Source organism: Camellia sinensis, chromosome 14 (genome assembly GCF_055761805.1).
Source record: "Camellia sinensis isolate YWXY chromosome 14, ASM5576180v1, whole genome shotgun sequence".
Taxonomy (NCBI): Eukaryota; Viridiplantae; Streptophyta; class Magnoliopsida; order Ericales; family Theaceae; genus Camellia; species Camellia sinensis.
This window is the reverse complement of record NC_138974.1, coordinates 146,695,756-146,708,969: the sequence shown is the minus strand read 5'-3', so window position 1 is coordinate 146,708,969 and position 13,214 is coordinate 146,695,756.

Here is a 13,214-nt window from a genome sequence, read left to right as displayed (position 1 = left end):
GGCATGGCATGCTGCTGGCTTTGGCTGGCGTGCCTTGGCCGTGGCATGGCATGCTGCTGGCCTTGGCCTTGGCATGGCATGCTGCTGGCTTTGGCTGGGCTGCCTTGGCCGTGGCATGGCATGCTGCTGGCCTTGGCCTTGGCATGGCATGCTGCTGGCTTTGGCTGGGCTGCCTTGGCCTTGGCATGGCATGCTGCTGGCCTTGGCTTGGCATGGCATGCTGCTGGCTTTGGCTGGCCTGCCTTGGCCGTGGCATGGCATGCTGCTGGCCTTGGCCTTGGCATGGCATGCTGCTGGCTTTGGCTGGCCTGCCTTGGCCGTGGCATCGCATGCTGCTGGCCTTGGCCTTGGCATGGCATGCTGCTGGGTTTGGCTTGGCTGCCTTGGCCGTGGCATGGCATGCTGCTGGCCTAGGCCATGGCATGGCATGCTGCTGGCTTTGGCTGGGCTGCCTTGGCCGTGGCATGGCATGCTGCTGGCCTTGGCCTTGGCATGGCATGCTGCTGGCTTTGGCTGGCCTGCCTTGGCCGTGGCATGGCATGCTGCTGGCCTTGGCCTTGGCATGGCATGCTGCTGGCTTTGGCTGGGCTGCCTTGGCCGTGGCATGGCATGCTGCTGGCCTTGGCCTTGGCATGGCATGCTGCTGGCTTTGGCTGGGCTGCCTTGGCCTTGGCATGGCATGCTGCTGGCCTTGGTTTGGCATGGCATGCTGCTGGCTTTGGCTGGCCTGCCTTGGCCGTGGCATGGCATGCTGCTGGCCTTGGCGTGGCATGGCATGCTGCTGGCTTTGGCTGGCCTGCCTTGGCCGTGGCATGGCTTGCTGCTGGCCTTGGCCTTGGCATGGCATGCTGCTGGCTTTGGCTGGGCTGCCTTGGCCATGGCATCGCATGCTGCTGGCCTTGGCCTTGGCATGGCATGCTGCTGGCTTTGGCTTGGCTGCCTTGGCCGTGGCATGGCATGCTGCTGGCCTAGGCCATGGCATGGCATGCTGCTGGCCTAGGCCATGGCATGGCATGCTGCTGGCTTTGGCTGGGCTGCCTTGGCCGTGGCATGGCATGCTGCTGGCCTTGGCCTTGGCATGGCATGCTGCTGGCTTTGGCTGGGCTGCCTTGGCCTTGGCATGGCATGCTGCTGGCCTTGGCTTGGCATGGCATGCTGCTGGCTTTGGCTGGCCTGCCTTGGCCGTGGCACGGCATGCTGCTGGCTTTGGCTGGCCTGCCTTGGCCGTGGCATGGCTTGCTGCTGGCCTTGGCTTTGGCATGGCATGCTGCTGGCTTTGGCTGGGCTGCCTTGGCCGTGGCATGGCATGTTGCTGGGCTTGGCCTTGGCATGGCATGCTTGCTGGCTTTGGCTGGGCTGCCTTGGCCTTGGCATGGCATGCTGCTGGCCTTGGCTTGGCATGGCATGCTGCTGGCTTTGGCTGGGCTGCCTTGGCCGTGGCATGGCATGCTGCTGGCCTTGGCCTTGGCATGGCATGCTGCTGGCTTTGGCTGGGCTGCCTTGGCCTTGGCATGGCATGCTGCTGGCCTTGGCTTGGCATGGCATGCTGCTGGCTTTGGCTGGCCTGCCTTGGCCGTGGCATGGCATGCTGCTGGCCTTGGCCTTGGCATGGCATGCTGCTGGCTTTGGCTGGGCTGCCTTGGCCTTGGCATGGCATGCTGCTGGCCTTGGCTTGGCATGGCATGCTGCTGGCTTTGGCTGGCCTGCCTTGGCCGTGGCATGGCATGCTGCTGGCCTTGGCCTTGGCATGGCATGCTGCTGGCTTTGGCTGGGCTGCCTTGGCCTTGGCATGGCATGCTGCTGGCCTTGGCTTGGCATGGCATGCTGCTGGCTTTGGCTGGCCTGCCTTGGCCGTGGCATGGCTTGCTGCTGGCCTTGGCCTTGGCATGGCATGCTGCTGGCTTTGGCTGGCGTGCCTTGGCCGTGGCATGGCATGCTGCTGGCCTTGGCCTTGGCATGGCATGCTGCTGGCTTTGGCTGGGCTGCCTTGGCCGTGGCATGGCATGCTGCTGGCCTTGGCCTTGGCATGGCATGCTGCTGGCTTTGGCTGGGCTGCCTTGGCCGTGGCATGGCATGCTGCTGGGCTTGGCCTTGGCATGGCATGCTTGCTGGCTTTGGCTGGGCTGCCTTGGCCTTGGCATGGCATGCTGCTGGCCTTGGCTTGGCATGGCATGCTGCTGGCTTTGGCTGGGCTGCCTTGGCCGTGGCATGGCATGCTGCTGGCCTTGGCCTTGTGTCACAGGCCGACTCCTTTAGAGGCGCAGCGGATCAATTTTTGCCTGTGTGGCGCTCAAACTCCACCAAGTTTAAGCCCGCCATTGCTCGTTGACAAATCGAGTGTTGATGATCTCACCCGTTTGAACATTAGGTCCCAATGCTTTGTCAAGCAAAACAACTTCCCAAGGAAGCTCCGTCTTCACCCGGATGCCACAAGTAGGCCTGACGCCTCAAGTGCACCAAGCACGGCATAAGTCGCTTCATAGCGCCAAGCTTACTTCAAGCAAGGTGCTCGCCCAACTTAGGTTCATGTCATCAAGGCGCCTAGCCACACAACAATGTGCTAGCGAAGGTCCTCAACTTAGCTGACAAGCCAACATTGCACGTTGGGTCTTTAACAGCGTCTCGAAGTGTCGCAGGGTCTAGCATGCCTCAATAGATGCATATTGGATGGCCGCTTGGTCATGCGAAGCCCACAAGCCACCGAGGGCCAACCTTGTGCCCACGGCGTAGTCCTCGTGCCAACACGCGTGCTAGATTCCGCCTAAGGCCATTGCGCACCTTAGCGTTGCACCAACGCGTAGCATGAGTAAGGCGACGTCTCAATCCGTAGCTTGCTCGTAGCATAATGTAGTCCCTCAATGGACGTAGTCGTTGCATAGCTTGATGCCGTCATTCGATAGCCCACATATGCGGTGTTGCCTTCCAACCGCTTAGCTTAAGCCACGGGATCCCCTCGTGCAAGGTCGAACCCAAACCAAGCACTAGAGTTGGCACACGAGGCCTCTAGTGGTGCCTCGATAGCCCATTCGGTCCAAGACGAGTCCCAAAGATACCATATTGCGTGGCATAGTGGAAACAACGTAGTGGACCTCTCACTCGGGAGGGACGCGCAGTGCCTACATCTTCGCACCGTCCACGGGGCTCCCAAACCCACATGGAGACTCTAGACACCCCTCTGGATGCCTACAGCCCGCCCTTGAGTTGCCCCAAGGTTGCTCACTTCAAGTCCAGTTTGGACGGGGAGGTTGGTAGGCAGCACACCATACCCCCTTATAGTAGCTTGTTAAGCCCTTCTTCATCTGGCAGGAGGAAACATCATACATGTCTGAGGAGTCATAATGACTTATATGGGCTATGGCTTTGTCTTGTGTTGGCTATTGGTGGCATACATGCCTTGGGCTACTTGGGGCCAATGTTAGGCCACGTTGGGGCACTTCCAACGGCCACTCTTGAGCACTCAAATGGCTACACCACCGCGAGCGAAACGTCACGGAGTTAGCCTTGCAAGGCAACCCGTGACACCTTGGCATGGCATGCTGCTGGCTTTGGCTGGGCTGCCTTGGCCTTGGCATGGCATGCTGCTGGCCTTGGCCTGGCATGGCATGCTGCTGGCTTTGGCTGGGCTGCCTTGGCCTTGGCATGGCATGCTGCTGGCCTTGGCTTGGCATGGCATGCTGCTGGCTTTGGCTGGGCTGCCTTGGCCTTGGCATGGCATGCTGCTGGCCTTGGCTTGGCATGGCATGCTGCTGGCTTTGGCTGGGCTGCCTTGGCCTTGGCATGGCATGCTGCTGGCCTTGGCTTGGCATGGGATGCTGCTGGCTTTGGCTGGGCTGCCTTGGCCGTGGCATGGCATGCTGCTGGCCTTGGCCTTGGCATGGCATGCTGCTGGCTTTGGCTGGCGTGCCTTGGCCGTGGCATGGCATGCTGCTGGCCTTGGCCTTGGCATGGCATGCTGCTGGCTTTGGCTGGGCTGCCTTGGCCGTGGCATGGCATGCTGCTGGCCTTGGCCTTGGCATGGCATGCTGCTGGCTTTGGCTGGGCTGCCTTGGCCTTGGCATGGCATGCTGCTGGCCTTGGCTTGGCATGGCATGCTGCTGGCTTTGGCTGGCCTGCCTTGGCCGTGGCATGGCATGCTGCTGGCCTTGGCCTTGGCATGGCATGCTGCTGGCTTTGGCTGGCCTGCCTTGGCCGTGGCATCGCATGCTGCTGGCCTTGGCCTTGGCATGGCATGCTGCTGGGTTTGGCTTGGCTGCCTTGGCCGTGGCATGGCATGCTGCTGGCCTAGGCCATGGCATGGCATGCTGCTGGCTTTGGCTGGGCTGCCTTGGCCGTGGCATGGCATGCTGCTGGCCTTGGCCTTGGCATGGCATGCTGCTGGCTTTGGCTGGCCTGCCTTGGCCGTGGCATGCCATGCTGCTGGCCTTGGCCTTGGCTGCGGTTGTTATCACTAGACGTGCGTTGCGTGCGAAGGCGTGCAAAGGCGTGCGCGACCATGCGCGCAACACGCGCACCGTCGTCAAAAAGACCACGCGCGCGGTATTCGCACAGGCCACGCTGCCCACGCCGCGGGCATGCCAGGCCAGGCTGCCCTGGCCGGCTGCATGCCAGGCCGCCCAGGCCGTGCGCATGCCAGGCCGTGCTGCCCAGGCCGGCTGCATGCCAGGCCGCCCAGGCCGTGCGCATGCCATGCCGTGCTGCCCACGCTGCGGGCATGCCAGGCCGGCTGCATGCCAGGCCGCCCAGGCCGTGCGCATGCCATGCCGTGCTGCCCAGGCCGGCTGCATGCCAGGCTGCCCAGGCCGTGCGCATGCCATGCCGTGCTGCCCACGCCGCGGGCATGCCAGCCCGGCTGCATGCCAGGCCGCCCAGGCCGTGCGCATGCCATGCCGTGCTGCCCACGCCGCGCGCATGCCAGGCCGCCCACGCCCGCGCGCATGCCACGCCATGCTGCTCTAGGCCGCGCCCAGGCCGCGCAAGGCCGCGCCCGAGCCGCCCAAGGCCGCGCCCAGCCCGCGCAAGGCCGCGGTCCAGGCCGCCCAAGGCCGCGGCCGAGCCGCCCAAGGCCGCAGCCCAGGCCGCGGTCGAGCCGCAGTGCATATAACCCAAGGCCGCAGCCCAGGCCGCGCCCAACATGGGGCGTACCTGACACTGCCTGGCCCTGGGCAAGGGAGGTGCCCCCCCCTTATAATAGGCTGTTAAGCCCTTTTCAATCTGGCAGGAGGAAACATCAAGCATGTTCGAGGAGTCATAATGGGGTTTTTTTAAAAAGTAATGGTTTTTTGCCAAAACTTTCAACATGAAAGTTGTAGGAAATAATTTAATACACCATAAAAAAAATTAAAAAAAATATTTTTTTACCGAAAATATTTTATTTTAATTTATTTCGATTTTAATACTTAAAAAATAATAAAAATTAATAAAAATGGTCAAAAAATTATGGAAAAATTCCAATAATTAAAGGATGATTCACTAGTAATTATAGAAATTATTAAATTATTTTTTTCATTTTTTTTATTTTATTTTGATTTTTTTTGCCAAATAAGGGCTTTAAAAATTCGAAAAGCTCAAGAAAAATTGCAAAAAAATAGGGAATGACATTTAGAATTGATTGTAGTGCATTTTTAATTGTGTTGCACGGTTTGGGTAAGATTATAAAAGAATCATGTTCAAAAAGATCGATCAAGGCGGTGGCATGCCATGGCCTTGGCCTTGGCCTTTGCCCGCGGCCTTGGCCTTGGCCTTGGCCATGCCTTGCACAGGGACTTGGCCTTGCCCACTGCCTTGGCCTTGGCCTTGGCCTTTGCCCGCGGCCTTGGCCTTGGCCTTGGCCATGCCTTGCACAGGGACTTGGCCTTGCCCACTGCCTTGGCCTTGGCCTTTGCCCGCGGCCTTGGCCTTGGCCTTGGCCTTGGCCATGCCTTGCACAGGGACTTGGCCTTGCCCACTGCCTTGGCCTTGGCCTTGGCCATGGCATGGCATGCTCGCCGAGGCTGTGGCATGCCTTGCTCTGCTAGCCAAGGCCGCGGCGTGGCATGCTCGCCCAGCCCGTGGCATGCCATGCTCGCCCAGCCCGTGGCACGCCATGTTGGCCCAAGGCATTGGCATGGCATGCCGGCCAAGGCATGCTGGCCAACGCTGCACAAAGCGGTGCCATGGCATGGCATGCTGACCAAGACCGTGCCATGGCATGCTGGGCGAGGCCGTGGCATGGCATGCTGGCCGAGGCCGTGGCTTGCCATGCCGCCACGGCCGTGGCATGCCGGGCAACGGACCGGCATGGCCCAGCCCGTGGCACGCCATGTTGGCCCAAGGCATTGGCATGGCATGCCGGCCAAGGCATGCTGGCCAACGCCGCGGCACGGCGTGCTGGACAAGGCGGTGCCATGGCATGGCATGCTGACCAAGACAGTGCCATGGCATGCTGGCCGAGGCCGTGGCAAGGCATGCTGGCCGAGGCCGTGGCTTGCCATGCCGCCACGGCCGTGGCATGCTGGGCAACGGACCGGCACGGCATGCTGGCCGTAGCGGTGGCACGACATGCTGGCCAAGGCAGTGGCATGGCATGTTGGCCAAGGATAAGGCATGGCACGCCGTGGCAAGGCACGCTGGCCAAGGCAGTCGCAAGCCATGCGGGCCGAGGCCGTGGCATGGCATGTTGGGCAACGACTTGGCAAGGCATGCGGGCCGAGCCCGTGGCATGGCTTCCGGGCAGAGGCCGTGGCATGGCACGCCGGCCGAGCCCGTGGCATGGCATGCGAGCCGAGGCCGTGGCATGGCATGGCATGCGGGCCGAGGCCGTGGCTTGGCATTCCGTCCTTGGCATGCGGGGCAACGCTGTGGCATGGCATGCGGGCCGAGGCCGTGGCAAGGCATGTTGGCCAAGGCCATGGCATGGCCCGCTGGGCAACGCGGTGGCGTGGCATGCTGGGCAACGCCGTGGCAAGGCATGCGGGCCGAGGCCTTGGCACGGCATGCGGGCCGAGGCCGTGGCATGGCATGCGGGCCGAGGCCGTGCCATGGCATGTTGGGCGACGCCGTCGCAAGGCCTGCGGGCCGAGGCCGTGGCATGGCATGTTGGGCGACGCCGTAGCAAGGCATGCGGGCCGAGGCCGTGCCATGTCATGTTGGGCGACGTCGTAGCAAGGCATGCGGGCCGGGGCCGTGGCATGGCATGTTGGGCAACGTCGTAGCAAGGCATGCGGGCCGAGGCCGTGGCACGGCATGCGGGCCGAGGCCGTGGCATGGCATGTTGGGCGACGCCGTCGCAAGGCATGCGGGCCGAGGCCGTGGCATGGCATGTTTGGCAACGCCGTGGCAAGACATGCGGGCCGTGGCATGGCATGGCATGCGGGCCGAGGCCGTGGCATGGCACCTTGGGCAACGTCGTAGCAAGGCATGCGGGCCGAGGCCGTGGCATGGCATGTTGGGCGACGCCGTAGCAAGGCATGCGGTCCGAGGCCGTGGCATGTCATGCGGGCCGAGGCCGTGGCATGGCATGTTTGGCAACGCCGTGGCAAGACATGCGGGCCGTGGCATGGCATGGCATGCGGGCCGAGGCCGTGGCATGGCATGTTGGGCAACGCCGTGGCAAGGCATGCGGGCCGAGGCCGTGGCATGTCATGCGGGCCGAGGCCGTGGCATGGCATGCGGGCCGAGGCCGTGGCATGGCATGCGGGCCGAGGCCTTGGCTCGACATGTTGGCCAAGGCTAAGGCATGGCACGCCGGGCAACACGGTGGCATGGCATGCCGGGCAACGCGGTGGCAAGGCATGCGGGCCTAGGCCGTGGCATGGCATGTTGGGCAACGCCGTAGCAAGGCATGCGGGCCGAGGCCGTGGCATGGCATGCGGGCCGAGGCCGTGGCATGGCATGTTGGGCGACGCCGTAGCAAGGCATGCGGGCCGAGGCCGTGGCATGTCATGCGGGCCGTGGCCGTGGCATGGCATGCGGGCCGAGGCCGTGTCATGGTATGTTTGGCAACGCCGTGGCAAGACATGCGGGCCGTGGCAAGGCATGGCATGCGGGCCGAGGCCGTGGCTCGACATGTTGGCCAAGGCTAAGGCATGGCACGCCGGGCAACGCGGTGGCATGGCATGCTGGGCAACGCGGTGGCAAAGCATGCGGGCCGAGGCCGTGGCATGGCATGTTGGGCAACGCCGTGGCAAGGCATGCGGGCCGAGGCCGTGGCATGGCATGCGGGCCGTGGCCGTGGCATGGCATGTTGGGCGACGCCGGGGCATGGCATGCGGGCCGAGGCCGTGGCATGGCATGTTTGGCAACGCCGTGGCAAGACATGCGGGCCGTGGCAAGGCATGGCATGCGGGCCGAGGCCGTGGCTCGACATGTTGGCCAAGGCTAAGGCATGGCACGCCGGGCAACGCGGTGGCATGGCATGCTGGGCAACGCGGTGGCAAGGCATGCGGGCCGAGGCCGTGGCATGGCATGTTGGGCAACGCCGTGGCAAGGCATGCGGGCCGAGGCCGTGGCATGGCATGCGGGCCGAGGCCGTGGCATGTCATGCGGGCCGAGGCCGTGGCATGGCATGCGGGCCGAGGCCGTGGCATGGCATGTTGGGCGACGCCGTAGCAAGGCATGCGGGCCGAGGCCGTGGCTCGACATGTTGGCCAAGGCTAAGGCATGGCACGCCGGGCAACGCGGTGGCATGGCATGCTGGGCAACGCGGTGGCAAGGCATGCGGGCCGAGGCCGTGGCATGGCATGTTGGGCAACGCCGTAGCAAGGCATGCGGGCCGAGGCCGTGGCATGGCATGCGGGCCGAGGCCGTGGCATGGCATGCGGGCCGTGGCCGTGGCATGGCATGTTGGGCGACGCCGTGGCATGGCATGCGGGCCGAGGCCGTGGCATGGCTTGTTTGGCATCGCCGTGGCAAGACATGCGGGCCGTGGCATGGCATGGCATGCGGGCCGATGCCGTGGCATGGCATGTTGGGCAACGCCGTGGCAAGGCATGCGTGCCGAGGCCGTGGCATGGCATGCGGGCCGAGGCCGTGGCATGTCATGCGGGCCGAGGCCGTGGCATGGCATGCGGGCCGAGGCCTTGGCATGGCATGCGGGCCGAGGCCGTGGCATGGCATGTTGGGCGACGCCGTAGCAAGGCATGCGGGCCGAGGCCGTGCCTCGACATGTTGGCCAAGGCTAAGGCATGGCACGCCGGGCAACGCGGTGGCATGGCATGCTGGGCAACGCGGTGGCAAAGCATGCGGGCCGAGGCCGTGGCATGGCATGTTGGGCAACGCCGTGGCAAGGCATGCGGGCCGAGGCCGTGGCATGGCATGCGGGCCGTGGCCGTGGCATGGCATGTTGGGCGACGCCGGGGCATGGCATGCGGGCCGAGGCCGTGGCATGGCATGTTTGGCAACGCCGTGGCAAGACATGCGGGCCGTGGCAAGGCATGGCATGCGGGCCGAGGCCGTGGCTCGACATGTTGGCCAAGGCTAAGGCATGGCACGCCGGGCAACGCGGTGGCATGGCATGCTGGGCAACGCGGTGGCAAGGCATGCGGGCCGAGGCCGTGGCATGGCATGTTGGGCAACGCCGTGGCAAGGCATGCGGGCCGAGGCCGTGGCATGGCATGCGGGCCGAGGCCGTGGCATGTCATGCGGGCCGAGGCCGTGGCATGGCATGCGGGCCGAGGCCGTGGCATGGCATGTTGGGCGACGCCGTAGCAAGGCATGCGGGCCGAGGCCGTGGCTCGACATGTTGGCCAAGGCTAAGGCATGGCACGCCGGGCAACGCGGTGGCATGGCATGCTGGGCAACGCGGTGGCAAGGCATGCGGGCCGAGGCCGTGGCATGGCATGTTGGGCAACGCCGTAGCAAGGCATGCGGGCCGAGGCCGTGGCATGGCATGCGGGCCGAGGCCGTGGCATGGCATGCGGGCCGTGGCCGTGGCATGGCATGTTGGGCGACGCCGTGGCATGGCATGCGGGCCGAGGCCGTGGCATGGCTTGTTTGGCATCGCCGTGGCAAGACATGCGGGCCGTGGCATGGCATGGCATGCGGGCCGATGCCGTGGCATGGCATGTTGGGCAACGCCGTGGCAAGGCATGCGTGCCGAGGCCGTGGCATGGCATGCGGGCCGAGGCCGTGGCATGTCATGCGGGCCGAGGCCGTGGCATGGCATGCGGGCCGAGGCCTTGGCATGGCATGCGGGCCGAGGCCGTGGCATGGCATGTTGGGCGACGCCGTAGCAAGGCATGCGGGCCGAGGCCGTGCCTCGACATGTTGGCCAAGGCTAAGGCATGGCACGCCGGGCAACGCGGTGGCATGGCATGCTGGGCAACGCGGTGGCAAGGCATGCGGGCCGAGGCTGTGGCATGTCATATTGGGCAACGCCGTAGCAAGGCATGCGGGCCGAGGCCGTGGCATGGCATGGCCGTGGCCTGGCATGTTGGGCGACGCCGTGGCATGGCATGCGGGCCGAGGCCGTGGCATGGCATGTTTGGCAACGCCGTGGCAAGACATGCGGGCCGTGGCATGGCATGGCATGCGGGCCGAGGCCGTGGCATGGCATGTTAGGCAACGCCGTGGCAAGGCATGCGGGCCGAGGCCGTGGCATGGCATGCGGGCCGAGGCCTTGGCATGGCATGCGGGCCGAGGCCGTGGCATGGCATGTTGGGCGACGCCGTAGCAAGGCATGCGGGCCGAGGCCGTGCCTCGACATGTTGGCCAAGGCTAAGGCATGGCACGCCGGGCAACGCGGTGGCATGGCATGCTGGGCAACGCGGTGGCAAGGCATGCGGGCCGAGGCCGTGGCATGGCATGCTGGGCAACGCCGCAGCAAGGCATGCGGGCCGAGGCCGTGGCATGGCATGCGGGCCGTGGCCGTGGCATGGCATGTTGGGCGACGCCGGGGCATGGCATGCGGGCCGAGGCCGTGGCATGGCATGTTTGGCAACGCCGTGGCAAGACATGCGGGCCGTGGCATGGCATGGCATGCGGGCCGAGGCCGTGGCATGGCATGTTGGGCAACGCCGTGGCAAGGCATGCGGGCCGAGGCCGTGGCATGGCATGCGGGCCGAGGCCGTGGCATGTCATGCGGGCCGAGGCCGTGGCATGGCATGCGGGCCGAGGCCGTGGCATGGCATGTTGGGCGACGCCGTAGCAAGGCATGCGGGCCGAGGCCGTGGCATGGCATGCGGGCCGAGGCCGTGGCATGGCATGTTGGACGACGCCGTAGCAAGGCATGCGGGCCGAGGCCGTGGCATGGCATGCGGGCCGAGGCCGTGGCATGGCATGTTGGGCGACGCCGTAGCAAGGCATGCGGGCCGAGGCCGTGGCTCGACATGTTGGCCAAGGCTAAGGCATTGCACGCCGGGCAACGCGGTGGCATGGCATGCTGGGCAACGCGGTGGCAAGGCATGCGGGCCGAGGCCGTGGCATGGCATGTTGGGCAACGCCGTAGCAAGGCATGCGGGCCGAGGCCGTGGCATGGCATGCGGGCCGAGGCCGTGGCATGTCATGCGGGCCGAGGCCGTGGCATGGCATGCGGGCCGAGGCCGTGGCATGGCATGCGGGCCGAGGCCGTGGCATGGCATGCGGGCCGAGGCCGTGGCATGGCATGCGGGCCGAGGCCGTGGCATGTCATGCGGGCCGAGGCCGTGGCATGGCATGCGGGCCGAGGCCGTGGCATGGCATGCGGGCCGAGGCCGTGGCATGGCATGCGGGCCGAGGCCGTGGCATGGCATGTTGGGCAACGCCGTGGCAAGGCATGCGGGCCGAGGCCGTGGCATGGCATGCGGGCCGAGGCCGTGGCATGTCATGCGGGCCGAGGCCGTGCCATGGCATGCGGGCCGAGGCCGAGGCCTTGGCATGGCATGCAGGCCGAGGCCGTGGCATGGCATGTTGGGCGACGCCGTAGCAAGGCATGCGGGCCGAGGCCGTGCCTCGACATGTTGGCCAAGGCTAAGGCATGGCACGCCGGGTAACGCGGTGGCATGGCATGCTGGGCAACGCGGTGGCAAGGCATGCGGGCCGAGGCCGTGGCATGGCATGTTGGGCAACGCCGTAGCAAGGCATGCGGGCCGAGGCCGTGGCATGGCATGCGGGCCGTGGCCGTGGCATGGCATGTTGGGCGACGCCGGGGCATGGCATGCGGGCCGAGGCCGTGGCATGTCATGCGGGCCGAGGCCGTGGCATGGCTTGTTTGGCATCGCCGTGGCAAGACATGCGGGCCGTGGCATGGCATGGCATGCGGGCCGTGGCATGGCATGGCATGCGGGCCGATGCCGTGGCATGGCATGTTGGGCAACGCCGTGGCAAGGCATGCGGGCCGAGGCCGTGGCATGGCATGCGGGCCGAGGCCGTGGCATGTCATGCGGGCCGAGGCCGTGGCATGGCATGCGGGCCGAGGCCTTGGCATGGCATGCGGGCCGAGGCCGTGGCATGGCATGTTGGGCGACGCCGTAGCAAGGCATGCGGGCCGAGGCCGTGCCTCGACATGTTGGCCAAGGCTAAGGCATGGCACGCCGGGCAACGCGGTGGCATGGCATGCTGGGCAACGCGGTGGCAAGGCATGCGGGCCGAGGCCGTGGCATGTCATATTGGGCAACGCCGTAGCAAGGCATGCGGGCCGAGGCCGTGGCATGGCATGCGGGCCGAGGCCGTGGCATGGCATGCGGGCCGTGGCCGTGGCATGGCATGTTGGGCGACGCCGTGGCATGGCATGCGGGCCGAGGCCGTGGCATGGCATGTTTGGCAACGCCGTGGCAAGACATGCGGGCCGTGGCATGGCATGGCATGCGGGCCGAGGCCGTGGCATGGCATGTTAGGCAACGCCGTGGCAAGGCATGCGGGCCGAGGCCGTGGCATGGCATGCGGGCCGAGGCCGTGGCATGTCATGCGGGCCGAGGCCGTGGCATGGCATGCGGGCCAAGGCCTTGGCATGGCATGCGGGCCGAGGCCGTGGCATGGCATGTTGGGCGACGCCGTAGCAAGGCATGCGGGCCGAGGCCGTGCCTCGACATGTTGGCCAAGGCTAAGGCATGGCACGCCGGGCAACGCGGTGGCATGGCATGCTGGGCAACGCGGTGGCAAGGCATGCGGGCCGAGGCCGTGGCATGGCATGCTGGGCAACGCCGCAGCAAGGCATGCGGGCCGAGGCCGTGGCATGGCATGCGGGCCGTGGCCGTGGCATGGCATGTTGGGCGACGCCGGGGCATGGCATGCGGGCCGAGGCCGTGGCATGGCATGTTTGG